The sequence below is a fragment of the Sarcophilus harrisii genome, chromosome 1 (genome assembly GCF_902635505.1).
Source record: "Sarcophilus harrisii chromosome 1, mSarHar1.11, whole genome shotgun sequence".
NCBI classification, from domain to species: Eukaryota; Metazoa; Chordata; class Mammalia; order Dasyuromorphia; family Dasyuridae; genus Sarcophilus; species Sarcophilus harrisii.
In genome coordinates, this window is record NC_045426.1 from 53,932,131 (window position 1) to 53,949,228 (window position 17,098).

The window sequence follows — 17,098 nt, forward strand, 5'->3', positions numbered from 1 at the left end:
AGTACATATAAAAAAAATACAACATAAACAGAAAGTGAACCAAATATATACCAGAAGGGAAGGCACTAGCAATGAAGGGGCATGAGGAAAGGCTTCACACAGAAGTGGTACCTGAGCTGCTCCTTAAGAAAGAGGTATTCCCTGAAACAAAAGGGGGACATATTGTCTAGGCATAGGGAATGATCAGTAAAGAAGCAATGAGATGAGAGATGGAGTGCTATATGTGAGGCACAGAGAGATTAGTTTGGCTAGACTACAGTCTTAGATGGAGAAGCTGGAAAGATAGGTTAGGGCCAACAGGATTTTGGAATTAAATAGTTTATATTTTAAATTAAAAGTTATCACACAAGCATATCTGCACCTAGGAAAAATTACTTTGGCAATAGTGTATGAAATGGAATGTGTAACGACTGGAGGCATGGAAATCAATTACTAGCCCACCACAATAATCCAGCAAAAGGGGATAAGATCCTGAGCAGCCCATGAGAGAAGAGGGATAGATCTAAGACATGTGGAGGTAGAAACAGTAAGCCTTGGAAACTATTTGGATATGAGCTGGGGGGGAGGTTGGCTAACTCAAAAATATTTCATGCATTTTGCATTTTTAAAATGTAACCATTATAAACTAACATTGAACACCAGTACAATTAACTATTTGCATTTAAATTAGATAGGTAAAGCATTTATTAAGCACTCATTACTGTGTGCCAGGTACTATGCTTTCTGAATTTACAAATAAAACCAAGACAGATCTTACCCTTAAGGAGCTTATCTAATGGGGAAAGACAATACAAAGAGGAGAGGTGGAAGGATGGAGGGAGGGATAATACAGTGTAGAGGTGAATAAAATAGAGGCCAAGTTCCTGCCAAAATAAAGTAAAAGTTCAATTACTAAGGAGAGGATTCTGGGAAGATGGGGAGTAAATTGGTGAATTTCAAACTTCCAATTTCCCCCACAAATAGAACAAATTTGCACCTCAGGGCAGAACACAGACTGGTGAAAAATCAGAAGACTTGGGGCAGAACAGAGGTCCTCCAGATACAACCCAAAAAAATCTAAAGAAAGACCTCGGGCTGCGATTAACTTGTCAGAAATGCAACCATCTCCAGAGAAACATCAAGTGGGGACCCTGAAGCTGGCAGAGTGTGGCTGAAGCCTAGCAGGATCCACAGAAACTTTCACCTCCTCGACTGCTTGAGGAGTCGAGGTTTGAGTCCAAGAACACAGAGTAACCCTCAGCAGATGGGAACATCAGGCTCAGCTGTGCTGCAGAGACATGGCCCTGGGCAAGAGGGAGCCAGAACCAGGTGAGTACAGAGGAGTGGCATTGACACTGCTGGTTCTGGGCACTTGTAGAAGAGGGGAGTCTTGGTTTGGGGGTCCTGGTCAGAGGGGAGAGCTGAAGGGAAGCTTGAGGCACCACCACCCCACCCCTTGATTAGAAGTGCTTAGAGAAATACCTCTTATTAAAAAAAAAAAAAAAAATGAACCGGCAAAGAACCCCATCATAGAAACATATTATTGGAACAGGGAATACCAGCATTCATCTTCAGAGGAGTACACTTTAGTAAAAAAAAAAAAAAAAAAAAAAAGCTTTTATCCCAAAGAGTAATGTGAAATCACTCCCTGCCCAGGAAGAATTTATAGAACTCAAAAAAGAATTCAAAAACCAAATGAGAGACACTGAGGAAAAACAAAAGAAAAAAATTAAGCCATCCAAGAAAAAGATTATGAAAAAAAAAAAGTTAACCAATCAGAAAAGGAGTTATAGAGCCTCAAAGATGAAAATAACTCTTTGAAAATTATAATTTGGCAAGGGGAAGTCAGTAAAGCTGAGAAACCAAAAAATAACAAAACAGATTATAAAGACTGAGAAAATATAACAGAATGTAAAACATCTCATAAGAAAAACAAAGGATCTGGAGAAAAGACCAAGAACAAAAAATATAAGAATAGTTGGACTGCCAGAAAGTTGTGGCCAAAAAGAATGCCTTAACACAATAGTGCAGGAAATAATCCTAGAATATTGCCCTGGAGTGATAGAACATGAGGGGAAAGTAGAAACAGAAAAAATCCACTAATCACCACCTAAATGAGATCCTTTGTGGAAAACACACAAGAATATTATTGCCAAATTTTGAAAACCCTGGATCAAAAAGAAAATTTTGCAAGAAACAAGAAAAAGATTCAAATATGCTGGAGCTACAATTAGAATTGTACAAGATTTATCAGCAGCTACAACAAAAGACTGCAGGTCCTGGAATCCTATCCACAAACAAGCAAAAGAACTAGGCCTGTGGCCAAAATTTTCATATCCAGCAAAGTTATCTATAATTTTGAATGGAAAAAAACTGGACATTCAACAAACTTGAAGATTTCCAGGATTTTCTATCAACCAAACCTGAACTTAACAGAAAATTCAACATATAAGAGCCAATAATATCATGGACAAACTATTTATAAATGGACAATTTCTTTTAACATGGGAAATGTATACTTTATGTTTAAGATTTACATCAACAATAGAGTAGCTCAAAAGAAATACTGGCAGAGTAAAGACAAATAGTAATCATGTAATACAAATGAGGTGCAGAGGAATAATTGACAGAGGCATTGGGGGGGAGGAGAGCTCATAGTTCTGAAAACCTGTTCACATCGGGAATGGGTTCAATAGGACACCACATATATACCATGAAGGATACAGCACCCTCCAAAATCTATAAAGAAATAATGGGGGAGGAAGAGCTGGATGGGGAAGCAAAGGGTGAGGGCAGAATACAAGGGAGGGATCCCTTACATGAGGTTTGGGGGGGGGGTTAAGTACTGTTGTGCTTCTGGAGCCCACTGACAGTGGCTGCTGGAGGTCTAACTCAGACCTGTAGAATGGATCTCTTCATATGAGTGGATGATGCTAATACAAGGAGACTGAGAGGCAGTTGCTATTCTCTGACCTCTCCACTGAGAGGCCATTGTTTTGTCTGACCTCTCTCCTCTTCCCTCTGCCTCCAGTTTATCTCATTTCTGTCCACAAGCAACACCTGTGTCAGCAAAGGCTGCCCCGAAACTCTTTCAAATATTATGATCCACAGCTGTGAAGGCTCTTGAGAGAATTGACCTGCCCCTTCACATGTCTAGGCATGGTCCTTAACAGAGTACTAGTAAGGCAAATTAGAGAGCAGAATTTAATGAAAGAATCAGCAGGGATAGGAAAGAGTGTGTGTATGTGGGATGGGTGCGTGTGTCAGTGTATATGTATGAATAGATCTACATAAATATATCTTAACTGTAATTTAGGGATCATGGAGGGATGAAAAGGAGATATGTATAAGTCTGTGTATGTGTGTGTGTGTGTGTGTGTATATATATATATATCTATATATATATACACACACACACACACACATATACATATATAAAAATATATCCTTTCTTAACTGTAGCCTGCTTAGGGGTAGTGAAAGGGATGAAAGGTGGAAAAAAAGAATAAAGTTAAAAAGGTGCACAGCTGAGAACAAAAGAATAATTTACAAGGAAATAAAGATAAAACATTCATGAATATAGTTTCTCCTACTAACATACACACACACACATACACACACTTTCTTAATTTAGTATTTGTTGTTATCTATTTTGAATCCTCTCCAATGTTCTGCTGTGCATATGACAATGTTCTCTTTTGTACTGCTTTTCTGAGGGTTTTTTTTCTGTTTCTTCAAGTAAAATAAATTTGATTAAAAAAAGTTCAATTATTAGCACTGGATGACAGGGATAGAGTCCAATGTTAGGATGAAAATGAGGGGGAGAAAGATGAGAACTGTTCAAGTGTAGGTAGCATGTTGATTTTTATTTTAACACACAAATAAACTGGACTTTGATAGTAACTGCATCAAGAGTAAAAAAAAAAAAAAAAAAGTCACAGGGGGAAAGACAGACAGCTTCAGGATTGTACCAGGAGCCCACAATAAACTATACTAGCTCCAAAATGATTTTGAGCTATCCCCATGCCATAGTCACTCTCAGCTTGAGCCCACTTTCCCAAATATATAGATATACATATACATACATATGTATGTATAAGTGTGTCCCAGAGTGTCACAGGTTACTCCATATCATAACTGTTGTCCAATTCAACAAGGAAGTCAATGACCACAGAGGGGATTAAACATTGACATTCTGTTCACCAGACACTTCCCTGAACATGAGATCCAACTCTTATAACAGCAAAAAGACCTATTCTAGATGTCTGAAAATACAAAAGGAATTTTGACACTCTCTCAGTTCAAGTTGATATATTTGTATAAAATGTTGACAAAAAAAAGAATACTCTAAATAGATAAGCAAATCTTTCAAGACCTCCTTTCATTCCTCATAAAATCATCATCCGTATCTTGAAAGAGTCACTGTTTTGCTTTTAATAGATTATGGACTTTTTAGTTTTTTAAAAAAAATCTCTAAGCCCAAAAACAATAGTTTATTTTTAGTTACCAATCATTTCATTTTCTCTTTCCCAGTTTAGTCAAGAACAGTAGGCAAGAAGAAATTAAAACCATTTATAGTCATATGAAAAAATGCTCTAAATCATTACTGATCAGAGAAATGCAAATTAAGACAACTCTGAGGTACTCCTACATACCTCTCAGATTACCTAAGATGACAGGAAAAGCCAAGGATGAATATTGAAGGGGATATGAGAAAATTGGGACACTGATACATTGTTGGTGGAGTTGTACACTGATCCAACCATTCTGGAGAGTTCTCTGGATCTATGCCCAAAGGATTGTCAAACTGTACGTACCCTTTGACCCAGTAAAAAGATCACAAAAGAGGGGAAAATTCTCACATGTACAGAATTGTAGTGGCTCTTTTTATAGTGGTAAGGAATTGGAAAGTGAGTGGATGCCCATCAGCTGCGGAATGGCTAATAAGTTATGGCATATGAATGTTATGGAATATTATTGTTCTGTAAGAAATGATCAGCAGGATGATATTAGAGAGGCTTGGAGAGACTTACATGATCTGATGCTGAATGAAGTGAGTAGAACCAAGAGAACCAAGATTATGTGATGATCAACTCTGACAGATGTGGCTCTTTACAATAATGAGATGATTCAGACCAATTCTAACAGACTTTTGATGGAGAGAGTCATCTGCACACAGAGAAAGAACTGTGGGAATTGAGTGTGGATCACAACATAGCATTTTCATCTTTTTATTGTTGTTTGCTTGCTTTTTGTTTTCTTTCTCATTTTTTCCCTTTTTGATCTGATTTTTTTTACAACATGATAATTGTGGAAATATGTATACAAGAATTGCACATTTAACATGCTGGATTACTTGCCATCCAGGGGAGGGGATGAGGGGAAGGGAAGGAGAAAAAATTTTGGAACACAAGGTTTTGCATGGGTGAATGCTAAAAACTCTCTATGCATACATTTTGAAAATAAAAAGCTTTTTAAAAAACAGTAGGCAACAAGGCTTTAGTCATTACATACACACAGAATATATGTTATATCATATACAACAATTATAGAACCATACAGCAGAACAAAATTTTGGACATGTTCTAATCCAATGTGGGACTCATCTATAGGACAATCTTAATTCCTTTTGCTTAAATACTTCCAAGTAACAAGGCTCATTACTCTATGCAGTGCCATATCCCACTACCACACTGCTCTCTTTTAATGGCCCTCTGATCTCAACAATGGGCACACTCCCTTCCCAAGCAGCTCTTATCCACACTTGCTTGCAAATCTTTCACAAGAAGGCACATATGATCTATCTCCAGATAGATGCTTGAGCAATATCAGTGACACAGAGATCTGTCCACAAAGAAACATCAATTAGCATTCTTAACAAACAATAACTTCCTCTCATTTTCTGATGGTATGGAAAAGGCCAACAAGGAATCTCTGCTCATTCATCTCTCTGATGAGATCCTTTATGCATCATTTCATACCTGAGGAAACTGAAACTCCAGGAGGTTTAAGGATTTGTGAACAATCCCAAGCAGGTAAGGGACCAAGTGGGGCCTGCTGACCCCAAATCTTGGGTTCTTCTGACCACCTTTTCCTTTTCACAACATATTTGGAGTCAGAACCAGGCTGGAAGGCTAGCTTCCTTCCCTTAAAGAGCAGCATGACCTTGGGTCACTTCCTCACTTCTCTGGGGTTCAAACTCTCTACTTATGCAATGCAAGGAATGCACTAAAAAGTCTCTCAGGTCCATTTAGGCTTAAACTGATCAGGGTTCTAAGCTAAGGAAGATAAAAAGCTCTCCACCTTCAGGCTTCCTGTGGATGGAATTCACAAAAGCAAACTGGCTGTCTACCTGTTCGGAAGCTCTCCAGGGCCTGGCTAAAGGCACTGCAGACAGACTTGCTGAGGGTGACCCTGCTTCTCCGGAGAAGGAAATTCTGAGAGATTAGAATGAGGCAGAGATAAACAGGCCAGGTCACCTCTCCGCCCTCACTGAGGAAGGGGATTACCATGGATGCATTCTATCTTCTTAGGAAAGTAGGACAAGCTCTTCTATGGGAAGGGAAAAATGACTGAACACTGCAGAAAGCTGGAGCGGAGAGAAGATTTAGAGAATGAGAACAAAATGATTTTTGTGCAGCCCTAAAAGGCCCTGTTAGAGAAAAGAGAAAAGAGAAAAATCGGGACAGTCCCGAAGGCAACTTTCTCCAACAGAGCCCGGGAGTACAGAAGGAGAGGAGGATAGAAGTCTAAGACTGCAAAGGAAAGAAAAGATCCTGACAGGCTGGGGAAAAGATGAAGAAGAGGTTTCAGAGGGCACAGGGAGTGCTGGAGAGATTCAAGGAGGAATTTAAAGAAGAATTCTGGGGTTCTGAGGACAGGACCCAAACAGTTCTGCTCACCTGTCTCCCCCACAACCTTTGCAGGTCACATGAGTTGGAACTTCTCTCAGTTGGCTAGGCATCATAGCACTGTCCTAACCTCTGTGTGGTCTAGGAAGTTGGGAAGATGCTTGAGAATCACTTCATGATGCTCGCTACCGCTTATCTGCTTTTCTAGATCACTCAGTTCTTAAGCTATGTTTGCTAAATTCAGAATTTTATAAAATGTGAAAAATCTAAATTCCATGATTAATAGTCATCAAGGTTGGCATTTATAAAGAATTTTAATATAGAATAAGATAATTTAATATAGAATAAGATAATTCTTTAAATAGAAAGATTGGGAATTCTATGAGGTACATCTTAAGATTTACCTCATAGAATTCCCAATCTTTCTATTTTGTCCACCTGCATTTTTGATTTCCTTCACAGGTTAATTGTACACTATTTCAAAGTCCAATTCTTTTTGTACAGCAAAATAACTGTATGGACATGTAGACATATATTGTATTTAACATATACTTTAACATATTTAACATGTATTGGTCAACCTCCCATCTGGGGGAGAGTGTGGAGGGAAGGAGAGGAAAAATTGGAACAAAAGCTTTTGCAATTGTCAATGCTGAAAAATTACCCATGCATATATCTTGTAAATAAAAAGCTATAATAAAAACAATTTTAAGGTTTGTAAAATACTTACAAATATTATTTCATTTGATCCTCACAATAACTCTGGGAAGTGAATGATATTATTTCCCCATTTTAACTGAGAGACTTGCTCTGGGTCATACAACCAGTAAATGCCTAAAGTCTACATCCTTATAGCAGGATACAGATGTATGTATAGGTGCCATGTATATGTATAAAATCCAGAAGCATTTTAGATACTGGGCATGCAAGTACAAAGAATGAAACAATACAGGCAAGAAAATGACATTTTAATGGAGAAGACAAGTACATATAAATATGAAGATGTCATAAACAGAAAGCATATAAATCCAAATATGTTCAAAATCATTAAAAATACAAGGTAGTTCTAGGGACCAAGAAAAACTTTATGTAGCAGATAATGTTTAAGCTTTCATCTTAAAGGGAGAGGGAGCTCTACAAGGCATAGGTAAGAAAGGAGGGCATCCCAGGCAAGGACAGCAATCAAAGACAAAGAGGCAGGAGCTAGAATGTCACAGATGAGGAACCAAGAAAAGGTCCTTTTGGCTGAACCACAGAGTATGGAAGGAAGAATGCTGTCCAGGGAAGCTAGAAAAATAAGCTGGGTCCAAAGTCCACAAAGATTGACCATCAAGCTGAGTGGTTTGGATAATCTATCCAGGGGCCATAAGAAACCACTGAGGCTGAGTAAGAAGGGGACGAGCTCCACTGGCACTCAACTAAAGTGACACTGACAGCAACATACAGGACAGACCTGAGATCAGGAGGATATTGCCACTCAGGAAGAGATGAGGTGGGCCTGAGCAATCTCTGTGAGAGTATACAAAAGGGATGAAATGCAAAAAATGTGTGTGTGTGTGTGTGTGTGTGTGTGTGTGTGTGTGTGTGTGTGTATATATATATAAATGGCAAGATCTGGTACCTGACTGGGTGTATGCCATAAGGGAGAGCAAGGGTGAGGTAATGCTGAGGTTACAAACAAGGAAGCTTGCAGAGATATTGACCTCTTCAACAGAAATAGGAAATGGAGGGGGGGGGGGGAAGGAGGGGAATAAAGTATGATGAAATTAATTTCAGATAATTTCAGGGTGTCTCTGGGACATTAAGTTTGAAATGTCCAACAGGCAAGTGAAGATGCAGAAATGAGGCTCACCAGAGAGACAAGAATCTGGTTTATAGCTCAAGGAGTTAACTGATAGAGAATGTCACTAAATCCATAAAAGTTGATGAATTTACCAAGGGAGAAACAATACTAAGAGTACTAAGACTATTTGACCTAGGACAGAAGGGTAGGGAACATTAGATGACCCAGCAAAACAGACCTGTCCTGATCAGCCAGACAGAAGAACAAGGAGATCCTGGAGTTACAAAAGACAGAGAAAGACCCGGTAATCAGTAGTGTCAAATGCAACAGGTAGGTCAAGAAGCATTAGCACTGAGAAAAGACCATCAGATCTGACATGTTTGCACCTAAGAGACAAATTCACAAAATATCTTCTAAGAAAGTAAATATTACACAATTTCTGCCAGAATCGAAACAGTAATTCTCCACTGATTTTTTGATGTCATAGAAAGTAAAGTAGGAATCAGAACACATGGACTGACTGAAGCTACTCAACATAAAATATAACCTTAAGTAAGGCATTCTTGACTGTTGTGACTCAGTCTCTGCAGAGAAACAGTAAGTCTATGCTATTCTTGCTGTGTTGGGAATATGTCTATGTTCTGCCCCCAGATCTCCTCTATCCTGTTTTTAAAGTCCTGAATAAGTCACTACCCCAAAGCAGCTGAGCAAAATGTCCTGTCCCTGCTCTTCAGTTCAAATTCATGGAAGTTGTCATCCATAATATAAGAAAGAATAGAATTCTGATCTATTAGAACACTCCAAATCAGTAAGGGGGAGGAAAAGTGGGAAGAGATTGTGGGACAGAGGAAAAAGACTTTTCAGATTTAGCCAAATCAAATTATAAACTATTATAAAATTTTACAAACCAAATGGGTAGATATTAGGTTAATATGGTAAACATTTATATGACAAAAGCAACCTTGAGAAGTTTCCTTGATTGTAATATATTTACTAGTTTCCAGATATATTCTGTTTTGGGAAAATGAGAAATTTATAGTTTGCTACAAGTGATTTTTGTTTTTTTGTGTGAATCAGACCTTAAATGTCACTGGTATAGGGACTCTCAGAATGGAAATCTCTTATAATACAGATCGGTAACCACTCTGAGAAAACTGCCCACAGTACCCACTTAAAGTGATGAGAATATAGTGAATAGCAAGTAATGAGGTCTAGTTGGCATCATCTCTCTGGGTAAAATTTGGTGTTTGGAGAAGATGATCTATCTGGAAAAGCTCTTCCATCTCTGAGAGTCCATAACCTAGTAGGAACAGGACTGAATTAATTCATAGTAAATCAATAGGCATTTTTAAGTGACTACTATATGACAGACACTATGCTAAGTAGTAACTACAGCTGTATTTTATTTGGACTTAACACTAAGTGAAATCATAAGGTAGAACTATCAATTTTTCTCTAAGCTGCTATTTTCAAAGTTTCAAACAATATAAACTAGAAATCACCAAAAAAATTTAGTCCAACTCAATATTATCAAGAGTTTATTATGTGGAATGTACCATGCTAGGGGGTAGCAAAAAAGTGCATTGCATGCTGGATTGTCCTGTAAGATCCAAGAATAGAAGAAAAAAAATCTTCCCAACTTTCTTTGGGATTCTAATTCTTCATTTATGAACTGGTCTTGCCAGCTATTTGTTCAGTAAGCTTTTCTGCATTGTTCAACAATATCAAAATTCTAACCATAGGAAAAAGGATTTTGCTTCTGCTTATTTCACAAGTAGTCATCCTGAATAAAACTAGCTGAAACCATCACACCAAGAAGCAGTACCAATCAGCTGCTGGGTATTCATTCAGGAAAGTTTTCCAGCTGCCAAACTTAAATCTTTGTGCCTACTGGATCTATGAGTCTCCATCCTGTCAAAATCAGAACTCTGCTACAAGTTTATCTGGAAAAGGGGACCACAAAAATAGGTCATCACTCAGTCCAAGGAAGGACAGATGCTTGCTACTCTACTCAGTAATAACTTATAAAAGAGATGTCAAACACACATGAAGTGGCTATATTCTGTACAGTGCCTCTATGTACTCTACAGAAACACAGTATGATTTCATTTGAACCTAAGATAAGTAGGATAGGTATTAGGAACAACACTTTATGGTTGAAAAAAGAAAGGCACTTGGCCAAAGACCCCAAGTTCAAATCCAGAATCCAGTTGCCCCAACTTCCAGTTCAGAGCTCTCCTAGAACTCAATTTGACTAAAGCAATAGTTTTTGAGCCCCAAGTAGATGCAAAGTCCTAGATAAGTGCTGAGAAGAACTCAGCCAAATAAGATAGACTCTCTGGCCTAAAAAACAACCCTGAAAACGTATAGTATGATGAATTTGCAAGGTAATGCAAGGTAATCCTCCATTAAAGTCCTACCCAACACTTCATTATAATGGAAGAAACTAAGGGTTTTCTAAAGGTTATGTCAGCAGATTACAAGTCTGGCATGTCTGGCCAAGTTAAAAAGGCTTCCAGCCTTTGTCATCTAAGAAGTGGCTCCTCAGCAAGTAAGTTACCAAGAAACCTACGTTTTGAGTTATTGCATTTTATGAAACCATACAATCTTTGGAGGGGACTCTGATGTTTCCTGGAAGAAGTAACTACTTTGATAAAAATCACAGATTTTAAAAAACTGTTCCGGAAAAATAAAACATATTACAAACATGTGAGAAGCACAAATAAAGTGCTATGAGAATTTTTAGGAGGAAAGAATCATTTCTTCATTTCTGACTACAGGGAGCAAGCAGATTGTAAGGAGGAGGCAGCATATGAGCCTCAAGACCGAATTTCAACTTGCACTAACATAGGACAAAGGTACCCTATATACCATTCTATCTTGTATAAGAAAACTTGTATAAAAATGTTTATCTATGATTCTGAGTATCCTAAACTCCTCTTACAGCTATCTCATTTGGAAATAAACAAACAAAGAAGCCCTTAAATCAAAACTGCAAAACCAAGTCAGAGCCATCATTTCTATCCTCGGTAATGAAACTAACTCCAAGCTGCTTCCTAGTATTTCTAAATTACAGAATAAATTGTTTCTATCCACACTACTCCCTCCTACCCCACACACATGTGTAGATATATATACTCCCCTCCCCCCCCCTCCGCCTAATCAGTTGTGGAAAAAATGCAAAGAAGTGCATAGCTTTCCATGCAGCAGGATCTAATGGCTGATCATTAGGCCTCACTTCAAGAAGCTGCCTCCTAAGCCTATGCCTAAGCCCTTTGTGTGTGCTGGCATGGGGTTTTGACTGAACCCTGACCATCCCAAAAAAGAAGAGCAGGGGGAAGAGGGAGCTCTGGCTTCATTCCCCCCAGGAGTGTAGAGGTGGTCCCATACTACTGTATACTTCTGAAAGCACAGGTGGTGCCATCTCTAACAGGAGAAAGCAACAGACATACCTCCTCACAATTCCAGCAAGAGATTTTCCTTCTTTGCATAGATAGAGGTGCAGGTGAGATCCAGAAAATCTTGTGGAAAAAGTTCTTTTAAAAAGGCATAGACATACAAGCTCCATAAGAAAGTGACCCCATGTGCCAGGAGGGAGCTCTGTGTCTTCTAAGTCCTTGGGACAGGGTGCAGATGTCCAGCGGGAGAGCCAGCCTCAGGAGGAAGCTAGAACTGGGAGTATCCTCCCAAAGGGAGCCTGGAACCTGCTGGAACAGGAGTGAAAGAAGGAAAAAAGACCACTAAGTGTGCGTAACTGACCAGCAAACCTCCACTAAGTCTCAGGCTGCCAAATACAAAGAATGCTCTTGGTGAATGCTCCCAGGCTGCCCGCTGCTGGCTACAAGTGCCCCAGCTCAGAGGGGCAAATTTATAGCGATGGCATCATGGGATAAGCCCACTTTCACTACTAGATAAATATTAGGCCAGGGAACAGAGTTGGAATGGAGGGCGGGGGAGAAGGGATCTGTTCTTTACACCATATGGTTATGGTATCCTTTTATGAGAAAGAAGACTATCCAAGAGTGATAATAACATAACTCATCTGGGAAATGGAGCAGACGGCCTACTTGCTGTAGAATTACTGACAATAGTGTCTGAATTTGAAGCAATAAGGCAAAAACATGCAGAAAACTATGTAACTAGAAAAAAAAAAACTAAAGCCAATGTAGAAAATGAAGAATGTATTAACAAAGTAAAGCCAATTAATTTGACAAGTAGGGTGGTTCTGTGTACCCCAGTCAGACATCTCATCGAACTAAGGATCTGTCATGTTTTGGCAATAATTCAGAAAGCAACACTTCCACAGACTTATCAGATTCTACCCACCCATAATTGAGAGTAGCGTGCAATATGTGACTAAGCCCATAGAAATACTGAGATTACTTCAGGTCTCTCTGCATTATTTGGACAAAATAATATTACAAATATCACTGGGCACCTTCACAGTACACTGTTTTTAGCAAGGTCACAAATTAGGGAGGCATTATGTACTTCAACCCCTCTAGTTAGGAGCCCAGAAAAAGGAAGTGAAGTTTGCTGTAGAAATAGGACGAGCCGTCACCTGGATCCTGGTTGGAGCTCTTCCCACAAAAGGAGGGAGCCTCAGACCTGGAGCCAGGCAGCCCTGCGGGAGCAACCTCCTATGTGCCTCTTCCTGGCCAGATGACCACAAGTTGGTCCTGAGCTTTGTCTGACCCGAGCTTTCCAAAGCATAAGATGGCACACATGGTGCCCGTCTCGTGTATTCTCAAGACATGGGGTGCATGGCTGACATTGTGGCACAAAGACAAGTGAAGAATCTGTCCACTAACCCGCTGCTCAGCCCCCCAGGCTGGGACTCGTGCACACTGGGAGACCACGGGGCCCTTCTGGGACCTCACCCAAGAGACTTCTCAAGGTGCTCACTGGGGACTGAGGATCTGAGGGAGAACCCAATCTTCCCTGAGGGTCGCACCCAGGGAGGCTAAAAAGCTCAAAAGGAAGGCTGGACTTAGGCCTTTAGCAAGGATTTTCTTCCATGAAGCCATGAGAATGCCCAAAGCGCTGCTATTTCCAGACGGTCTCCTACTCAAACATTAATTAGGCTACAACTTGCTTAGCTTTCACCAGAGCAGGCATTTTCAGAGCAGGTGTGGCCTCAGTTTCTTCATCTGTAAAAAAGGGTAGTTTTCCTCGATAACTTCTCAAGGCTTTAGATTTAAGATTTGACGACATAGGATAACGACTAAGATAGGGAACCTTAAAATGGAAAGAGAAGGAAATCTTTGCCAAATGATTCTTTGAACATTAATCTGAGTTTAAGCAAAAGATGATTAATAGCTGCAAAGCAAAGCACTTAGTTTCAGGTGATGAAGAAAAAAGAAAAATGTTGATGCTTTTGTCTCATTGCCCCAAACTTCAAGGAATGTGGCTAGCAGGAAGGAAAACCACGGGCCTGTCAGCGATGCTAGCTGGGGGCCAGACTGGGAATCCAACTTCATGTCCTTCTGCATGATGACCCAAGGCAGGCTGCACAGCACACAGAGAAACCTTGTGGTTTGGGTCAGACTCTGTGATCCAGAGGACCCAGGAAGAGGCTTCTTATCATCTTCCAGGTGATCTGGCCCAGGCACAAAGAGCACAGAGGTGTATCTTGGGCAGCTGTCCAAAGCCATTCAACAAAACAAAACTCTGCGAGTGTTTGTTGGTGTGCCTTAATAGTGTATCATGTCCAACTCTTTGTGACCCCTTTGGGGGTTTTCTTGGCAAAGAGATACTTTTGCTATTTTCTTCTCCAGCTCATTTTACAGAGGAGGAGACTGAGGCAGACGGGGTTAAGTGCCTTGTTCAGGATCACACAGCTAGTATGTTTTTCTGAAACAGGATTTGAACTCCAGGACCAGCCATCTAGCTGAGAAGAATTCAGAATTTTGGGAGAATTTCAAAGCAGGCCAGAGTTAGAGGATTTGCTCTTAAAGAAAGGTGAAATTATACTGGAACAATCTTTGATCATTCTCCTGGGAAGATAGTCATGAGGAAAATTTTAACAGAGGAACTTACATTGGGAACTTAAACAATGAGTAGAAAAAGGACCAAAAAAGAAGAAAAAAAAAAAATAGCACTCCAGGATGGAGAAAGCCCCCTCCCCCACCAAGAACAACAAAGATTACTTAGGATCATAATAGGAGATAATGTTGGCTAGATAAATTGAGACTGAGGAGTTTCACTGTTTCATACTATATAGATTTGCTATCATAGCAAAGGAAAATCACAATAGATTTTATGAACTAATTACACAAGAAGGAAGGAGTCTAATCTGGTTCTAGGTATTGAGAAAATCTCTATAAGAGATAATGGGTTGCTTTATAGTGCTTTCGAAGAAGTCAGAGTGTGGGACTCGGTCACAGCTGGGTAGACTAAAGTTCTTAAGTAATTTAAAAAGGTCTTTGACAGTCAATGACAGTATTTATATACAACTATCAAACCATGTGAAATATATTCCCAAAAGGTTTGCATCTTTGTTTATATCAAAATGCAAGTACCCCAGAACCGCAAATTATAACTTCTTTGTCTCACAAAGCACCCATAGCGTGGGCTCTTACTCAATGAAAATGACATTTGTTCATATATTACTAGAGTGTCTAACTATCCTGATCCTCCCTGTACTCTTCATTAACAGCCATTCTACAGGAAACTGAAGGTAAAAGCTGCAATTGAAAAATCTTAATAATGCAAAAGGTCAAGAGTCTAAAACCAAGTTTCAGCTCTTTCTATACGAGCCAAAGAATGGCAGTGTTTTGTTTTGTTTTTAAAGAATCGCAACCGCACTCAGGGCCCTGAGGGACAAAAGCTTGGGCTTAGCATGCCTCTTCAAGAGTTTTTTTGTTTGATGACTAGTCTAGGCAAACTGCTTATACCCCGTCCCCCGGTTTTCTTATCTCCAGGCCATTGTTTTTTCGCCTCCGTGTCATAATTTACAGCCTCGGACAGCTTCTGGAGGCTGGGGGAGATTAAAGAAGGGAGCTGCCCACCTTCCGGGCCGGCCCGGCTCCCCAGCCCCCGCCGGCCATCTCCGGGAGGGGGAGAAGCAGCTGGCTCCCCGGGGGCAGAGCCCACGTCGGCGCTGCACATCTCTCCGCGCCGCAGACCTCTGCCTCGGTTCAAGCCGGGGCTTTGGCGCCGAAGCCAAAGCGGACTCGCGGAGCCCTCGGAGGGTCAGGCCGCCCGGCTTCGGGGGACAGCCGGCTGGGGCCCCGCCAAAGAAGATGCTCGGGGATGCAGCGGCCACCCGGCGCCCTTCTCCGCGACAAACCGGCCCGGAAGGAGAGCCGAGCGCCGGCACCCCGGGATCGGCGGCCCCCCGGCCCCCGCCGGAACCAGGTGTCTCAGCCAAGTTTGCTGCGGATGCCCGCGCCGGCGGCCCAAGCGGGGAGGCGGAGCCGGCGGCAGGCCGGGAACAATGGGGGGTCCGCGGGTCTTCCCCGGCCAGGGGCGGCGGTCAGCCCGGCAACTTTGGACTTAGTTGGTCGGCCGCAGGGGCCGAGGCCGCCCGCCTCCGCGGCCCGGCGCAGGCGTCCCCTCTTCGCCCCGGGCCGGGCCTCCCAGCGGCCCCGGGCAGGACCCGCGAGGGCCCGCGCCCCGCGAGCCCCGGCCCCCGGCCCCCGCCCCGCCTGCACCTGTGCCGCAATGCCCCGCGCGGCCGCCCCGGCCTCCGCTCCCCGGCTCCAAGTTTGGGGCGAAAACAAAAGCGGCAGCCCCGGGCTCCGGGGGCGGTGACAGAGGCGCCCGAGGCGGGCTCCCCGCGGAGCCCCCGCAGCCCCGGGGGGACCCGGGGGGAGGGGCCCGGGCCCGCCCTGCCCCCTCCCTCTCCGCGGGCTCTCGCAGCCCCTGCACCCCCTTCCCGGCCGGGAGGAGCCCGCAGACGACCGAGGAGCCCTGGGCAGGAAAATGACAGTTGGATGCTCCCGGACGCCGGCGAAGCCCTAGGCCCGGGGGGGGGGAGGGGGACCCCCGGGGGGGCGGGGGCGGCAGAAGGTCCCGCTGCGACCCCGCGAACACTCACCGGCTGCGGGGCCTCCCGCGGGGCGACGAGGCCGTGGCCGTGACCGTGGCCGCGGCCGAGAGCGACGGCGAGGGCGAGGGCGAGGAGGAGGTGAAGGAGGAGGAGGCGGCCCCGTCGCCGTCGCTCCGGCTCCTGCTGCCGCCGCCGCCGCCGCTGCTGCTCCTGCTGCTGCTCCTGCTGCCGCTGCGGCCACCGCCGCGCCCGGTCCATTCCCCAACCACCCCCCTCCCCTTCCCTTCCCACCCCTCCCCTCCCCCTCGCACCCCTCCCCCTTCCCCGCCCGCCGCCGCTGCGGCCGCCGCGGCCGCCTCAGACCCAGCGAGGGCGGGAGCGCGGGAGCGGGAACGAGCGAGGCCGGCCAGGCCAGGCACGCAGGCAAGCAGGCAGGAGGGCGGGCGCGCCGGGAACGCGCGCGCAGCCCCGCCCGGACCCACGCGCTGCGCT

General features: G+C 43.0%; 1 protein-coding gene across 3 annotated transcripts in view; it reads right to left on the reverse strand.

Moving 5' to 3' along the window:
* TMCC1 (transmembrane and coiled-coil domain family 1) overlaps positions 1–16,827 on the reverse strand; it is a 245,873-nt gene extending 229,046 nt beyond the window's left edge. Inside the window, exons 1-2 of one of the 3 annotated variants that reach the window (XM_031955615.1) lie at positions 16,655–16,827; positions 12,066–12,317 (exon numbers count right to left, since the gene is read on the reverse strand). The gene's annotated coding sequence lies outside the window, so the exon portion shown is untranslated. Of the gene's footprint in view, positions 1–12,065; positions 12,321–16,654 lie in introns of all 3 variants that reach the window. The other 2 variants (XM_031955612.1, XM_031955621.1) reach the window with 2 other exon arrangements.
* Positions 16,828–17,098: the final 271 nt, after the last annotated feature.